Source organism: Uranotaenia lowii, chromosome 1 (assembly GCF_029784155.1).
Source record: "Uranotaenia lowii strain MFRU-FL chromosome 1, ASM2978415v1, whole genome shotgun sequence".
Classification (NCBI taxonomy): Eukaryota; Metazoa; Arthropoda; class Insecta; order Diptera; family Culicidae; genus Uranotaenia; species Uranotaenia lowii.
The window spans coordinates 107471676-107486485 of record NC_073691.1 but is presented as its reverse complement, the minus strand read 5'-3'; the positions used below and the strand labels follow the sequence as shown (position 1 = coordinate 107486485).

General features: G+C 34.7%; 1 protein-coding gene and 1 long non-coding RNA gene across 5 annotated transcripts in view; both read left to right on the top strand.

Moving 5' to 3' along the window:
* The window catches only part of LOC129756510 (pleckstrin homology domain-containing family A member 8), a 107720-nt gene that overhangs the window by 88608 nt on the left and 4302 nt on the right, over window positions 1-14810 (top strand). For 3 of the 4 annotated variants that reach the window (XR_008739480.1, XR_008739476.1, XR_008739474.1), the window contains exons 4-6: window positions 13762-14166; window positions 14253-14491; window positions 14561-14792. The gene's annotated coding sequence lies outside the window, so the exon portion shown is untranslated. The remainder of the gene's footprint in view (window positions 1-13761; window positions 14167-14252; window positions 14492-14560; window positions 14793-14810) is intronic. The other variant, XR_008739481.1, reaches the window with a different exon arrangement.
* On the top strand, window positions 3444-3960 carry LOC129756574 (uncharacterized). Its single transcript, XR_008739495.1, has 2 exons — window positions 3444-3525; window positions 3590-3960. It is a non-coding gene; the product is annotated as an uncharacterized LOC129756574 (long non-coding RNA).

Genomic DNA, 14810 nt, shown 5'->3' with positions numbered 1-14810 from the left:
TGAGCATAAATTCAGGGGGAAAACATCTGAATAAATAAAAAACGACTAGAATCAACCCACGTTTGTTTAAATCCGTGTTTTATTTCAAAATACATGTAATGTGAGAGAATAATTAAAAATTCCATGTTAAACGTTTTCTATTTGCCATCAAAGGAAACCCATCTATTGGGTACTATCAATGAAGATGCACTATTTTGTTGTGGAGTGGAATTTTTATACCGATCAGCAACGTCAGCTTTTGTCAGCCTCTGCAATTCTTCCGAGAATGCTTCTGCTTCCTCACCGGTAACTGGCACAGCACACGAGCCAGTATCAGTTCCATCAATCTGGGTTTCTAGTAGCAACTTGTGGAATCGATCGAATCGCTTAGGAAGGAGTAGAGCGTTTCTCATCATTACTGCAATAAAAAGAATAAAAGAAAATTGTTATTATAGTGCAAAAAAAACAATATTCAATTAATTGAGCTACCTTTTTTGATCAGATATTAGCCATTCCTAGAACTACCGGCAGTCTCCGTTTTATCTATCAATGTCATTCTGATAAGGTAACCATTTTTTAACCGTTGAAGTCGGATTCGTTCGTGGAAAAAGATTCAACGCCTCACCTCCCGCATAGCTATGATGATATCGATCATTTTCCGGAGGCTCCTGTAGAAAATTTTCCGGAAGCTGTATGTAACTTCCCGGAAGCCTCTGATCCGATTTCTTTTGAAGCAGGCTGCGGATTATAGCGCACAATCGAATGGATCTGTATTCCTCGGAGAATATAGATAACGAAGGGCACCTGTGGTCCATCGATGCTTCCAAGTTTTCGTTCTCTACGCCAAAAAAAAAAGGATGAAGAGGATTTTATTTTATAAACACTTCAACTGTAATCCAATAGCTACCCGAATAGCAAAATACTGTTACCAAACAGTCACTATAATAGTCATACAATGATTCGGAACAGCGTAAAAAAACTTTTAGAAAACGATAATTGACATCGTAAAAAACATTCCACTAATTGTGAAATCCAAAACGACGGTCTGTTGAATATGGCGTTAAGTTATGTTACTGTTAAAAACTGTTAAAACACTTATATCGAAGAACTGATCAGCAAACAGTAGAGACAACGTTCAAATACGCTCATGAAAAACGTATTTTTTGCATCGAACTGTTTTTGTTACAGTTTTTCTAAAAATTTCCTTGTAACTGAACATTTACAGTAATAGTCGCAGAACGATTCGATATGACGTTCTTCCAACGTTATGCTTACTGTATTCTGAACCGTAGGGGAATGTAGCACGCACACACACAAGCTTTTTTTTCTTTATGTGAAAAACAAACTCATTTTTAAATTTTATTTATGTTCATTTTATTCACCTGTACCATTTGTATATCTTTACGAGTTCCTTCACTAGGTCTAATTTAAAAAAAAAAAACACGGGCGTTACGTTGGCGTAGCTGCTGGTCACTGCTGGATCCGAAAGTCGTACGGGACATTGCTCCTGCCAATGTGACGACATTGCTCCTCCAGCACCCGTCGCTGAAATAAAAAAAAAAACATCTTCATATATTTGCATCGATTTATAGATACTGTTGATAAAACTTACCTGTTGCGAACATCACTGGTCTGGGTCTCATTTTTCCAGTTTAAACGTCCGTCTGTCCGTCGGTTAGACCCTAACCGGAGAGATATTTTGTTGCAGCTAAAGGAAGGAGCTGAACTTTTTCAACGAGTAAAACAAAGATTTGTTGTTATTTTTTGTGTTCTTCTTCCAGCTGTCGGCAGTGGTGCCGACCAGACCGACTTTTTAAAATTGTACCAATACGAAATTAAAATGTGAGAACAAAGATTTAAAACTTTGACGTTTCTGTGTCGCCTGTTAGCATGTATGCTAGCCGACACACCAAATTTGTAATTGTTTGTTGTTATTTTAACATGCAATGAACTGAAATCACAATTAAGTCCACGGATTCGTGAAGAAACTTTCATAATTATCTTTCATAACCTTACTTGAAGCGTTAACAATTGTTTAAAGCATCTTGTAAATCAAATAGATGAACCTCGTTTAGTATGATGATAGTAAAAAAATTAAAACTTTTCATAAATGTGCACTGATTTTGTACAAAACCATCTGGCATCTCTGATCGGGCGTTTCGTTCAAGGCGGGTAAAGCTAGGTGTGTTCTTATACCAATGCACGGAATCGTCCATCTTGTGACAGGCAATCGTAATCGTAGGCATGGTAGGCGAACAATTCGCTGTCAAAAAGCGCACCGTTTCCACCCCCCACCAATGAGAAACTTTTGGTACCCCTTGCCTACTTTTCCTCAGTATGCACCCACCCTACTGGAGGCACTCTGGTTTCGTTCATTTTGACGTGAATGACAGAAGGGGTGAACGGTATGTGTAACGGTTCGAGTTCGTTTTTATATAATTTAAGAAAAGTTGGAGGAAATCGTTGTATCATTCTAACACCATTCCAGATATCATCACATTTTCACATAATCGTACATATTTCGTTTTTATCGTTGGCGAAGTAAAGTTTAGTAGAACAGCTACGTTTACAGATATAATCACTTTTAATGAAGCCGTTGATGTATTGTATAAACTGTTTGAGATATGGTTTTTTAGTATGCGGGTACTTACTCCTCGGATAATTCTTATCACAAATATTATAAATTCAACTAATTATAAACTAAAACCACTGATTTTAAAGCGAAAATTTATTTATCGCACAGCTGAAAAAAAAAACAAACAAGTTCGCTTGCTAAGATGGCGTTTTTTATATGTTTTGAGGTTGAAATATAACCATTTTCCAACTTTTTCTTTAGAACTTCTAAAATGCTTAAAATTTAACCGAACGCCATGAATGAAAAACAACAATTATGGCAGTTTAATCGGGAATCGCAAAAAATGATTCAAGAAAAGTCATTAATGGTTGAAAAAATATGAGCGTGTATTTCATGTGTTTCCAGGTTCAGATTTTTGCACCAGAGTTGTGTGTAAGGTTGTGGGTGTAAGCTGAAATATTTTCTACCTTTAGTTTCGGATCCCTTTTTATAGATTGTTTCCCATTCCAGATAACCCGAATAGCAGGAACCATGGTGTCACATTCATTTTCCAATGAATTCGAAGATGATCATGTACTTCATGGTTAAAAGTACATCCCAGCCCAAGCAACATTTTAAACTCCAGATGGTTTTATAAGAAAATTTGGAAGTTTTATAACGAAATTGCTCAAGAATTAATAGCCGTGAACAGTATTTCGAAAAGACCATTATAAAAACTATCTTCAGGGTATCTACACGATAATTATAAAACCTATTTAAAAAACCAAAATTTATTTTAAGAAAATTTTATTTTCCGTGTGTAAAGTAGTTTTGAAAACCGCTATAAGACAATTTTAAAACCTCGCTATAAAACCCTGTCAGAATGCCATAAAACGTCAAATGTCAACAGCTGATTTGTGATAATAACAACAAACCACGAGAAGAACAAGAAAAAACAGTAGAATTATTCGTTCAATTTCAACAACCAAAAGGTACATTTTTCATCTTTTGTTAATCCTTATCTTGAAGTTGATTTTTTTTTTAAATTTTCATTAGGATTCGGAAAAAACGCAGATCTGCATCCTTTGCCTAGGCTGGCCAACGATAGCCTTGAAGTCAGGTACATAGGTCAAGGATTTTCCAAGAATATGCCGCTATCGGAGGTTAGTTTTTCTCCGGCAACCCACCGGAAAAACCGTGTGTGCCGTCTTACTGGTTGTCGTCGCTGCTGCGTAACTGTGGCTGTGCACCGGAAGGTGATTTGTGCACCAGAAGACCAGGAGAAACAACGGGTGTCGAAGGTGCTGCAAAATTGTCCAATCCCCCAAAGATAATCTATTGCTTAATTCTACGAGGTAATCCGGATTACAATTTGTGTCAATAAGTGAGTGATATAAATTATGGTTATCAATAAAAAGTGATTCGCATTTCGTGTTTTTTATTATCTATATGATCGAATCGGAATTTTGAAAAGAAATATTGTTTCGTTCATTGTTTCCAATTTATTTTCATTAAGCAATATTTTCCATAAGAATATTTAATCAACACTTAAATCGCACAAAAGGAACTGAATTATATTTTTGGAACGTTATGAATACAAACTTCCGAATTTAAGTCTTTTATTTAGCAAAACTAGACTGGCCCACGTATTTTATAAGAGTTTCTCAAAAAATCAACCGATAATTTTTGAAGCGCATCAAATTTATGCAAATTCAAGCAGTAAAAGTCATAAATTTTGCTTTACGTTATTGCATGTTTAATGCTTGGTTGTTTACATTTTGATTCCAAATGGAACCATTTTATTCATGTATGTCATTCCATCAGAATAATTTTTCTGAATCAATTCCATTTTAAAACCGCTGATCGAAAAATAAACATACACGCAAACAATTATTCACTCAAAAAAAAAATTGACATCTTGAATTGCTCTCGACGAGGTTGTATAAGATTCTTGAAATATGTTCTTCAGAACCTCCTGTAGGTGGGCCTTTTTACACTAATAAGGGTTTTATAGATGTTTTAATGCAGTTTATAAAGCCTGATGACGTTTTATAACGAAGTTTTTAAGCGGGCTTGGAGATTAGTATAAAACTAAAATTGTTGCTTGGGCAGCCTTAGTACAAAAATTTACACATCTTCAACTTTTCGTGTAGGGTTTTGACAGCCGTGACTATTTTGTTTTGCTTAGAGCAAGTCCAATGGTGTTGGGAAAAAGTGGTAGAAATTTTGACAGCTGTAGCACAGATGGGAATTTTTCTATCGTGAAATATAGACCAAAAATGTTGGCCGTCCACCGGTGTGAGAGCAAGTCCAATGGTGTTGGGAAAAAGTGGTAGGAATTTTGACAGCTGTAGCACAGATGGGAATTTTTCTATCGTGAAATATAGACCAAAAATGTTGGCCGTCCACCGGTGTGATAGAATACGAAGGTATAAAATCGAAAGCAACCAGCGATGCCAAGTGAATTTGCTTTTCAGTAATTTTCCTGACTTTTTTTATTTTGAATTCACCGTTTGAAAATTGAAATCAAATTCATTTTACTTGATCATTATCTTGAAATAGTACCTAGTGTCAATATGAAAATTTTATTATTTATATGTATGAACAAGTATTGTTTAAGTTATAATGCATTCCAATATTAAACTGTATTCTGCAGAATAAGGGGTTTGTATTGGAGTGCATTTGATTACATGAGTTGATAAAGTTTTTGAACTCTTCCTAAATCATTTTCAAAGTGATAATTAAGCAAGTGACGTATAAAAAGTATAGGTAATTCAGACACAAGCTGAATTTCACTCCCGATTCAATGCCTACGTTTGATCTGATTGACACTTGTCGAATTAACAGCGAGGGTTTCGTTTTCTAAAGATGATGGATCCATTAAAGGCGGCGTTCCGAACTTGTTATCGGACATTCCGACGGAATATCTTTTTCAAATAAAAAAACGAAACAATTTCCTCCTCCCGAAAACCGCTCAAACAAAACAAACAAACAGAATTTATTTATTCACCCTGCTATCTGGCATCTCTGCGCCTCAAAATGTATTCGATTGGCAAGGGCATGAAAAAAATTGGCTGTAAGTTTGAAAGAGTTGATTAACTTCATTGCAAATCGTATCAATTTAAGTGATAAAAGATTTAAAAAAAAAGAAAATATCACTTTATGTTTAAATCCTGAAATTGGTCAATTTCCTTTATTTTCCCCTCAACTGAGGTTTTGAGCATAACTTAGATGGCAGCACCGAAGCGTTTCATGCACGAATACTGTATTGCAACGCCGACTCTATCACTCGGTTCGGTGTTGCAAAACATCGTGTTTTTCTATCACCCTCCGCCAAAAAGTGTTATACGATACAAATTTTGCAGCGCGAAACTGTTCGAATATCTGATTTTCCCAACACCGGTGGACGGCAAATGTGTTGTGATGTGATGTAAACCTTCGAAATTTCCAACTCCATCTCAACCAGTGAACTTGCTCTGAGGGCCCTCCCAACGGTTCAGGCGTAAATATTGGTTTTAAGTATACCAGTTTAAGCACAATTTGAAATTTTAGAATCGGCTAAAACACCCACTCCCCACCGGTGTAGGAGCAAATTTAAAACTGGAACACTTTCATTGCAGACACTCAATAATTGAGAAGAAAAAACCCATTTTATTAGAAAAATTGCATAAGTTTTGAGTTCCACGATTAATTGTCTTAAAATTAATTTTACGAATATTCTTTTTGACAGAACAATGATTTCAACTATTCTACCAGGATTACATTAATTTAAAAGCAAACATGACTACACAACGAGGAAAAAAGCTCAATTGAAACAATTCTTCAATTAATTCAATCAAATCGCTTTGAATCAATGGAATAAGGTTTTGTTAAAATGAAATGAAAAAGCAATTTTTTTTCAAGTTATTGCTGACATTGATAAAGGAAATGAGAAATGTTTATCCCAAAGTCAAAGGAAATTTTCCTTTGATTTGTCGACATTTTTGCTTGACAAAAACTTGTTTCACTATTTGTAAATTTATGTATGGATACAGAAAAATATGCTGATATTGACGAAAACTCCGAGCAATCCATACGAACTAAAAATCTCTCAATATCTCAAATAAAACAAAAATTATAGAACAAACAATAGACGTTTATTTTACCTCATCGAAAAAGTATTAAAATTTTCTTTTCGTTTATTTTTTTCAAATTTTAAAACGCTGACTGGATTCACTTATTCGTCGAGCCCAAATGAAAACCTTTTTATTTAATTATATTAAATCGAGAATAATGTGACATCTATTATTTATACTTGATATGGTTTTTATAAACATCTTTCCTCAATTTATGTTACGTATAGGGTGGTTGAAGCGAAAAAAAAACATTCAAATAATATCTCAAAAAGAAACTATTACACCCAATGTTACCCAAACATATGTGAAAGAAATCATTGTTGGCTAAAATTTTCTCACCGTGAACTAAATCGGTCTGTCGTATATTTTGAAATCCTGTTCCAAATTTGCATGAATTTGGAACAAAGGCGTATAACTGTTGGGAATTTCGAAATCGATAACTGTGCTAAAACAGCAATATACGACACCGGTGCCAGCCGAAATGTTTTAGCGTGGTCGAAAACCGTGTTTTGCATCTACCGTTGGGACCGCCCTGATAGAATACGAAGGTATAAAATCGAAAGCAACCAGCGATGCCAAGTGAATTTGCTTTTCAGTAATTTTACTGACTTTTTTATTCGTTTCGACGTTCGAAAATTGAAATCAAATTCATTTTACTTGATCATTATCTTGAAATAGTACCTAGTGTCAATATGAAAATTTTATTATTTATATGTATGAACAAGTCTTGTTTAAGTTATAATGCATTCCAATATTAAACTGTATTCTGCAGAATTAGGAGTTTGGTATTGGAGAGCATTTGATTACACGAGTTGATAAAGTTTTTGAACTCTTCCTAAATCACTTTCAAAGTGATAATTAAGCAAGTGACGCATAAAAAGTATAGATAATTCAGGACACAAGCTGAATTTTACTCCCGATTCGACGCCTACGTTTGATCTGATTGACACTTGTCGAATTAACAGCGAGGGTTCCGTTTTCTCAAGATGATGGATCCATTAAAGGCGGCGTTCCGAACTTGTTATCGGACATTCCGACGGAATATCTTTATCTTTATCTTTATTGGAGGGGAAAAAGCCCATATGAAAAAGATTGAATCCGTCTCATATGCGCGTAAAAACCCTCATCTTTTGCATCAACAGATTACAATTTAAATCTAAATGATACACCGAGTACTTAAATTTATCACACAATACAATTATCTCTTAAAACTATAATTATGAAAGAGCTCTACGGAATTTACATTTGAGTGTGTTTCGGGAGATATGAAAATCAAATTCTGATGAAACGCGGTTGAATGTTCGGATTGTTTTTATGAGAGGTGCATTTTGACCATAATTAGTAGAAGCATGCGGATCAACTAGGAAAGATTGAGAGCGAAGGTTTCTGGGCCTACTGTTAAAATTCACAAGTTCTAAAATTTGGGAACAGTCGATATGACCCAGTATTATGTCAGATATAAAAGATGCATCAGACAAAGCTCGACGGGAAGACAGTGTTTGTAGACCAATAAGATTGCATCTGTTTTCGTATGCAGGAAGATTGACAGGATCGTTCCATGGTAGATTGCGGAGGGCGAAGCGTATAAAAAACGAAACAATTTCCTACTCCCGAAAACCGCTCAAACAAAACAAACAAACAGAATTTATTTATTCACCCAGCTATCTGGCATCTCTGCGCCTCAAAATGTATTCGATTGGCAAGGGCATGAAAAAAATTGGCTGTGAGTTTGAAAGAGTTGATTAACTTCATTGCAATTCGTATCAATTTAAGTGATAAAAGATTAAATAAAAAAAGAAAATATCACTTTATGTTTACATCCTGAAATTGCTCAATTTCCTTTATTTTCCCCTCAACTGAGGTTTTGAGCATAAGTTAGATGGCAGCACCGAAGCGTTTCATGCACGAATACTGTATTGCAACGCCGACTCTATCTCTTGGTTCGGTGTTGCAAAACATCGTGTTTTTCTATCACCCTCCGCCAAAAAGTGTTATACGATACAAATTTTGCAGCGCGAAACTGTTCGAATATCAGATTTTCCCAACACCGGTGGACGGCAAATGTGTTGTGATGTGATGTAAACCTTCGAAATTTCCAACTCCATCTCAACCAGTGAACTTGCTCTTAGAAAAAATTTCGGTCAAACAATTTCGATTCAACTTAATTTGATGGTTTTTCGGCAAAACTAACCGCCCACCCGAATAGAAAAACATTGTGAAAATACCATGAATTTCATTTTCACGCCACCTTGAATTTTATGGTAGAAACTATGCGAATCATGGTATATGAAACCGTGAATGTACTGTCAAATTCATGATTTTTGACAGTGAATTTCATGGTATTGGCAAAATTTACCATGAAAAAAGGGGGTTGTTAAGCAACTTAACAATGAAAAAATCAACTTTTTTCCATACAATCTGAAACAGAAAACTATGATATGTATTGTTCTTACATCGTTTAAATATTTCAAGGAAAACTGTGGAATTCAATGTTTTTCAAGGTATTTTCATTGTTTTAACAACAATGAACATAATTGTTTATTCATAGTGCAAAAAAATATTTGGGACCGTGAATTTTCATGGTTTTATACTTTTAATTATTTCTTTCATAAATATATATTCGATTAAAACACATTTTTGTGTTTAGTTCACTTTATTTGAAAAAAAAACATCATAAAACAAACGATTTTCCATTCATTATAAATAAAAAATCAATTGGAAAAGGAACATTATTTTCTTGATCCATGTCAGTGGGCAACATCTCTAACTTGCCTGCTTTTTGGTCGGTTCGAGAAGCGGAGGCACGATTCGGTTTCCGGCCACCGTCTTTTCTTGGGGTGAAATTGCACGCCAATGTTTTTAATACCTGAAAGAGAATTGTTTTTCTTCATTATTAGCCGTTTGATTTTAAAATAAATTAATTTCTCACCTGAGTCATTGGCAGGCTGGTTGATCAACGGGAGTTATTTCCTCCAGCCAAGAGAATGCTCTGATTGACAATTCCTGGTTCAAACCAGGCCCGTTGATATTCACTAGAATTCACGGATTTGTCCGGTTCCGCTCTTTTGTTTCGTTTTTGTGTTGCGCTCTTCCGAACAAAATGGCGCGCTTCATAGTCACTACACGAAAATTTTTAATTGCGTAAAAAAAGCAGTAATTAACCAATGTTCGATATGGTTCAGATTTTAAATCTACCATAAAGTACACAGTAACAATAATAATCACAAGACAATTATTGTGATACCGTGCGCCTGATATTTTCGAGCACTATGAAGAATTTTGAAAAAACGATATACTCCATGGTGACTTGAAAAACTATGGTGGTTTCAAAATTTAATGTGGTTGGCAGAGATTTAGATATTACAATGAAGTTTATTGTAAAGGTGAAAATCATTGTTCGGTTATATTAATACCACGGTCTTTGCTATTCGGGCAGTGTTTGGGTATGATCAAAATGGTGAGTTTTATCGACGCTTGGAAAAAAATATCATTATATAATCTGTTTTTATCATCAATTTCAGTTATATAATATCCCTTCCCCCGAATTGTGAAGAAGTGGAAAGAAATCAATTAGCTCTCCCGTTAGCGTTTCCGAACATTCCAGCTGGTGGTCAACGGAAAGACGACAGCATTCTCGAGGTGTTATTAAATATGAATATGTTATGTTGTTGAATATGTTGAAATCAAAAATAAATATTATACAAACGAAAATTATACACGATAATTTAATTAGAAGATCAAGAAGTAACATTGAATTTAATCTTCCTTAAAACCATGAGAATTCATTGAAAAACATTGAATTTCACAGTTTCCTTGAGTAAAACTGGAAGCTGTAATGACCATGAACTTGATAGTTTTGTGTTTTGAAATGTATGGAAAAAAGTTGATTTTTTCATTTTTTAAGTTGCTTAACAACCCCCTTTTTTCATGGTAATTTTGGTCTAAACCATAAATTTCACTGTCAAAAACGATCAATTTGACAGTGCATTCAACGTTTCTTGTACCATGTTATTTATAGTGTCAACCATAAAATCCATGGTAATGTGAAAATGAAACTCATGGTTTTTTCACAATGTTTTTCTATTCGGGAAGACTCGTTTTTGGCTACATACACAGAGAACAGACGTACAAGCTAGCCCACGAAACTTGTGTAAAAATTCCAACACCCTTTTTGAACTAATTTTTGTTTTTTGGCTACAATTACGCCTTTTCGAAAACTGGGCACTTTAAAGTTGATTTGTAACACTTGAACGGCGCAATAGATGGCACTCCCAAGTAACAATTTTAGTTTTATAATAAACTGAAAGTGTGCTTCAAAACTTTGCTATAAAACAACGTTTGATTATATAAACCCCATTAAAACATCTTTAAAACACCTATAAGTGTAAAAAGGCCCACCTACAGGAGGTTCTGAAGAGAACATTATAAGTGCACTATACAACAATATGGACTTGAAAGGGTTTTGGCGAGAGCTGTTTTAAGGTAAAAAATTCCCGTTGCAGAAAACAATTTATTTTGTGAACTAATTGTTCCGAAAAGGGTTTTGAAATTGAATTTATAAAAATTGAATGATCTGACTCAATACCAAAAAAAAATATGGGCAGAATTAAATAATGAGATTATCATTATGTATAAATAATTATTATGATGTTAATCGATTTTTTCATCATGATTATGGGTAAAGTTGTTGCGCATTTGAATTTATCGAGCAGTTTTTCGAAAAACTTGCAAATAAATCGCGCCCTCCTGAAATTTTATGAAATGAAAGAGCTAAATAGACATTTTCGTTAATATTTAGTTGACTTCGATTCACTTCAATATCATTATTTGTTTTGGTCTATGCCGTATTTAGTAGAATATTCAATTAGAACAAACATTATTTCAAGCATTTTTTGGTAATTTACGCATATACACCAATATTGAATGAGAAAATATTCTTAAATTTTCATGATTTCCTCCAAAAATGGCGGTTCAATCAAAATACCAACTGAGCTTGAAGAAATCATTAATAGACCCAACTATTCTTGAGAAAAGTCATCTGAGGAGCAAACATTCTTTTGCAAAACAATTTTACCCCTTATAAAACCAAATGATCTATTCGCGGATCTCACCAAGAGTATTTATTTCAGTGCAACTGACAGTTCTCGAAAGAGCACAAAAACAAAACAAAAAAGAACAATAAGCAACCCAAAACAAAACTTTCTGAAGAATTTCTCCAGTTCCTACAGAAAATTTGATTGAAAAGATCCAAATTCTCTATTTCTGTGCTTGACTCGAGGATTCAACGTTCTAATAATCCTACGAAAATGTTCAGCAAATTGCGGATGGCTGTTGCCTACTGGAACCACTTTCGTCTTAAACGCGGAGTCTCGACGTTTTTTATTTCCCAGGTAATGTTTAAATGCTTTTTCATATTAAGTATACAGTTTCATAAATTGTGCAAATTACAGGTTCGACTAAAATATGACTCCTGGGGTAGAACTGAGAATCGTATTTTGACAAAAGCGACCACCAAAACCGGTTAAGAGCCCGCTAAATAAACCGGAAGCTGATGGTATTCAATTTTAGGACCCGAGGACACAATTAGGAGATTCTAATCGTTCGCTAAAAGTTAATAAGCGCGATAGGGGTTCCGAAGAAACTCAACAGAGAAAGAAAATGAGATTATCATATCATTATATTTTGTGAAATGTATAGGTAGTGTATAGTGTAATGAACAGGTATTTCTTATTACCTTATTAAGTTTATTTCACCTCGTAACTCTATTGAATATAGAAAACATTAATTTGAGCTTTTCTAGTTTTGTTTTATTCAGAACACATAAAACTTTCTCAATAAACTAATTTGACTAATGAGATTCACGACTGCATTTATATATTTTTTACTTTAAAAGCAACTGCAACCAATCCGGTTTCCAGAGGATTAATCTGGTTTCCAGTGGATCAATCCGGTTTCCTTGTTTTCCTTGTTCGTGCTTGGTGACAAAACTCGAGACAACTGAGTCTCCCGAAACAGCTTCTTCCTTCATCGGGGGGAACATAATTAGTCAAATACTCCATTTGGTGGTAAACATTTGAGACGATGCCACACATACACATTTTGACATTTCGATCGAATTTGGACTTACATTCTTTGTTGGTTTTCTAGAGAGGTTTTATAATTGCTTTGTAGTGCTCTACTAAACCAAAAAAATTAAAGGTTATAAAACATTCTTTGTTGTTGTTTTCTTCAAGGTTGGTTTTCTAGAGTGGTTTAATAATTGCTTTTTAGCGCTCTTCTAAACCAAAAAAATTAATGGTTATAAAACCAACACAAAATTTGACAGGAGTTCTATAAAAAGATTCTATAGTGGTTTTTAAGCTATCTTAAAGGGCAATCATATAGAGTTCCTTGTAAATTACGTTATAAAGCAAACAATACTTTATAAATCCCTTATACAACAACTATTTTTTTTTTATAAAACCATTCAGAGTTTAAAATGTTGCTTGGGACTGTTTGCTGTCAGTTTCTAACGTATTTTTTTGGTGATAGCATTTGAAATTTTACACACTTTTTTGACGGTTTTTTGTTCGAGCTTGTACCACAGAGCTTGTTCGTCTGTTTTCTGTGGCTACATTAATACCATCGTTTAAAGGGATTGGTGAAAAGTAATTATTATTGCTGGTACATCCTTCCTTTGCTAATTTATCAGCTGTTTCGTTCCCTCCCACTCCTACGTGAGCCGGCACCCACTGAAGGTGGATGTTGTTGTTCTATTTTTTAGCTTGTCTATGATTTCTCTAATTATATAATTGTTTTTTCCTTTTTGATTTCTAATGCTTTCCAATCCTGATTTGGAGTCTGTACAAATGACAAATTGGGTTTGGTTTCTCGTTTCTTTTATGTCTATATAGCGAGTTTAATTGCTATGAGTTCGATATTCATGATCGATAGTTCTTGGTTTAGCTTTAGTGAAAATGTCTCATTATTGATGTTCACCCATATTCCTACACCTGCTCCGTTAGGTGTTTTTGAGCCATCTGTAAAAATTTGTACAAAGTTTTTGTTTTCTTCATTGAGTAGATTATTTATTATTATTTTAATTGTATTGGTATTTATTTCTTTTCGTTTCAGGTTCGGGATTTCCGAGTGGATTTTCTTTATATCTAGTGGTTCATCGCTAAAGTTGGTTGTTTTAGGTTGGGATGTTATTGCTAATAAATATTTATTTTCAAATACAGTTTTTTCCAGAAAGGTATACGATTTGGGTACACACAAAAAAAATCTGAGTTCTACATTTCATGTTAAATTTGATTTCATGTAAAACTCGGTCAGATGTGTTGTATATTATAACGCAGCCCTGAAAAAAAAACATGCGTTTCCTCATTCGGGTCAATTTGTTGTAATTTTACATGACTTTGGCCCTTATTCTGCGCCGCGCATGAGGTGACGATTGTCACGTCACCTCGAGTCACCGTGAGATTTGTCACCTTATTCCCGGAGTCGATGCGGGTAAAGTGACAGAGGTTCATTTCCTAGGTGAGTGACTGAGTGACCACGAACGTCAATCCGATCAGTTTGTTTTGATTTGGTTTGTGTTTCGGAATTACATAATCAAATTCCAGAATAACGGAGGAAAATTCCAGCTCTAAAAAGGTCTCCGCTGTTTTCCACGGCATAAGCAAACAGTTTAAGCGTAAAATAAGTTATTTTCCTACACCGTAGCCACCACAAGGTTGCTGTGGAAAAGCAGTAGTAAGCAACCGAGGAAGGAAAGTTTTCAACAGGCGTCTGGCTGAATGTTTACTTCTGTTGATTCCTGCGGAACGAGTTGAGTATATATCCACATGACAAATCCACACAGGTATTCAGTTGTTAGATTGAGGTTTCATTTGTTATTACTATTTCAATTAATAAAACTCACTTCCCACAGTGACATCAACTGTGGATTGTGCATTCTGGGAGAGCCATTCCTTGAAAAGCCTGTGTTCCAGGAAAATATAGAGCAGTTTGGCCTAAAGCATCAAGCTAACATTTTAAATAACGGAAAAACCAAACCGTCGAAAGATTGCGTTTTTACGGCTCCTTTGGATAAGATGCTGGAACCGGATTCTGATGAAAGAACAACAGGGCAAGGGACCCGAACCACGAACGTATACCGATCAGTAAGTATTTTTATGTTT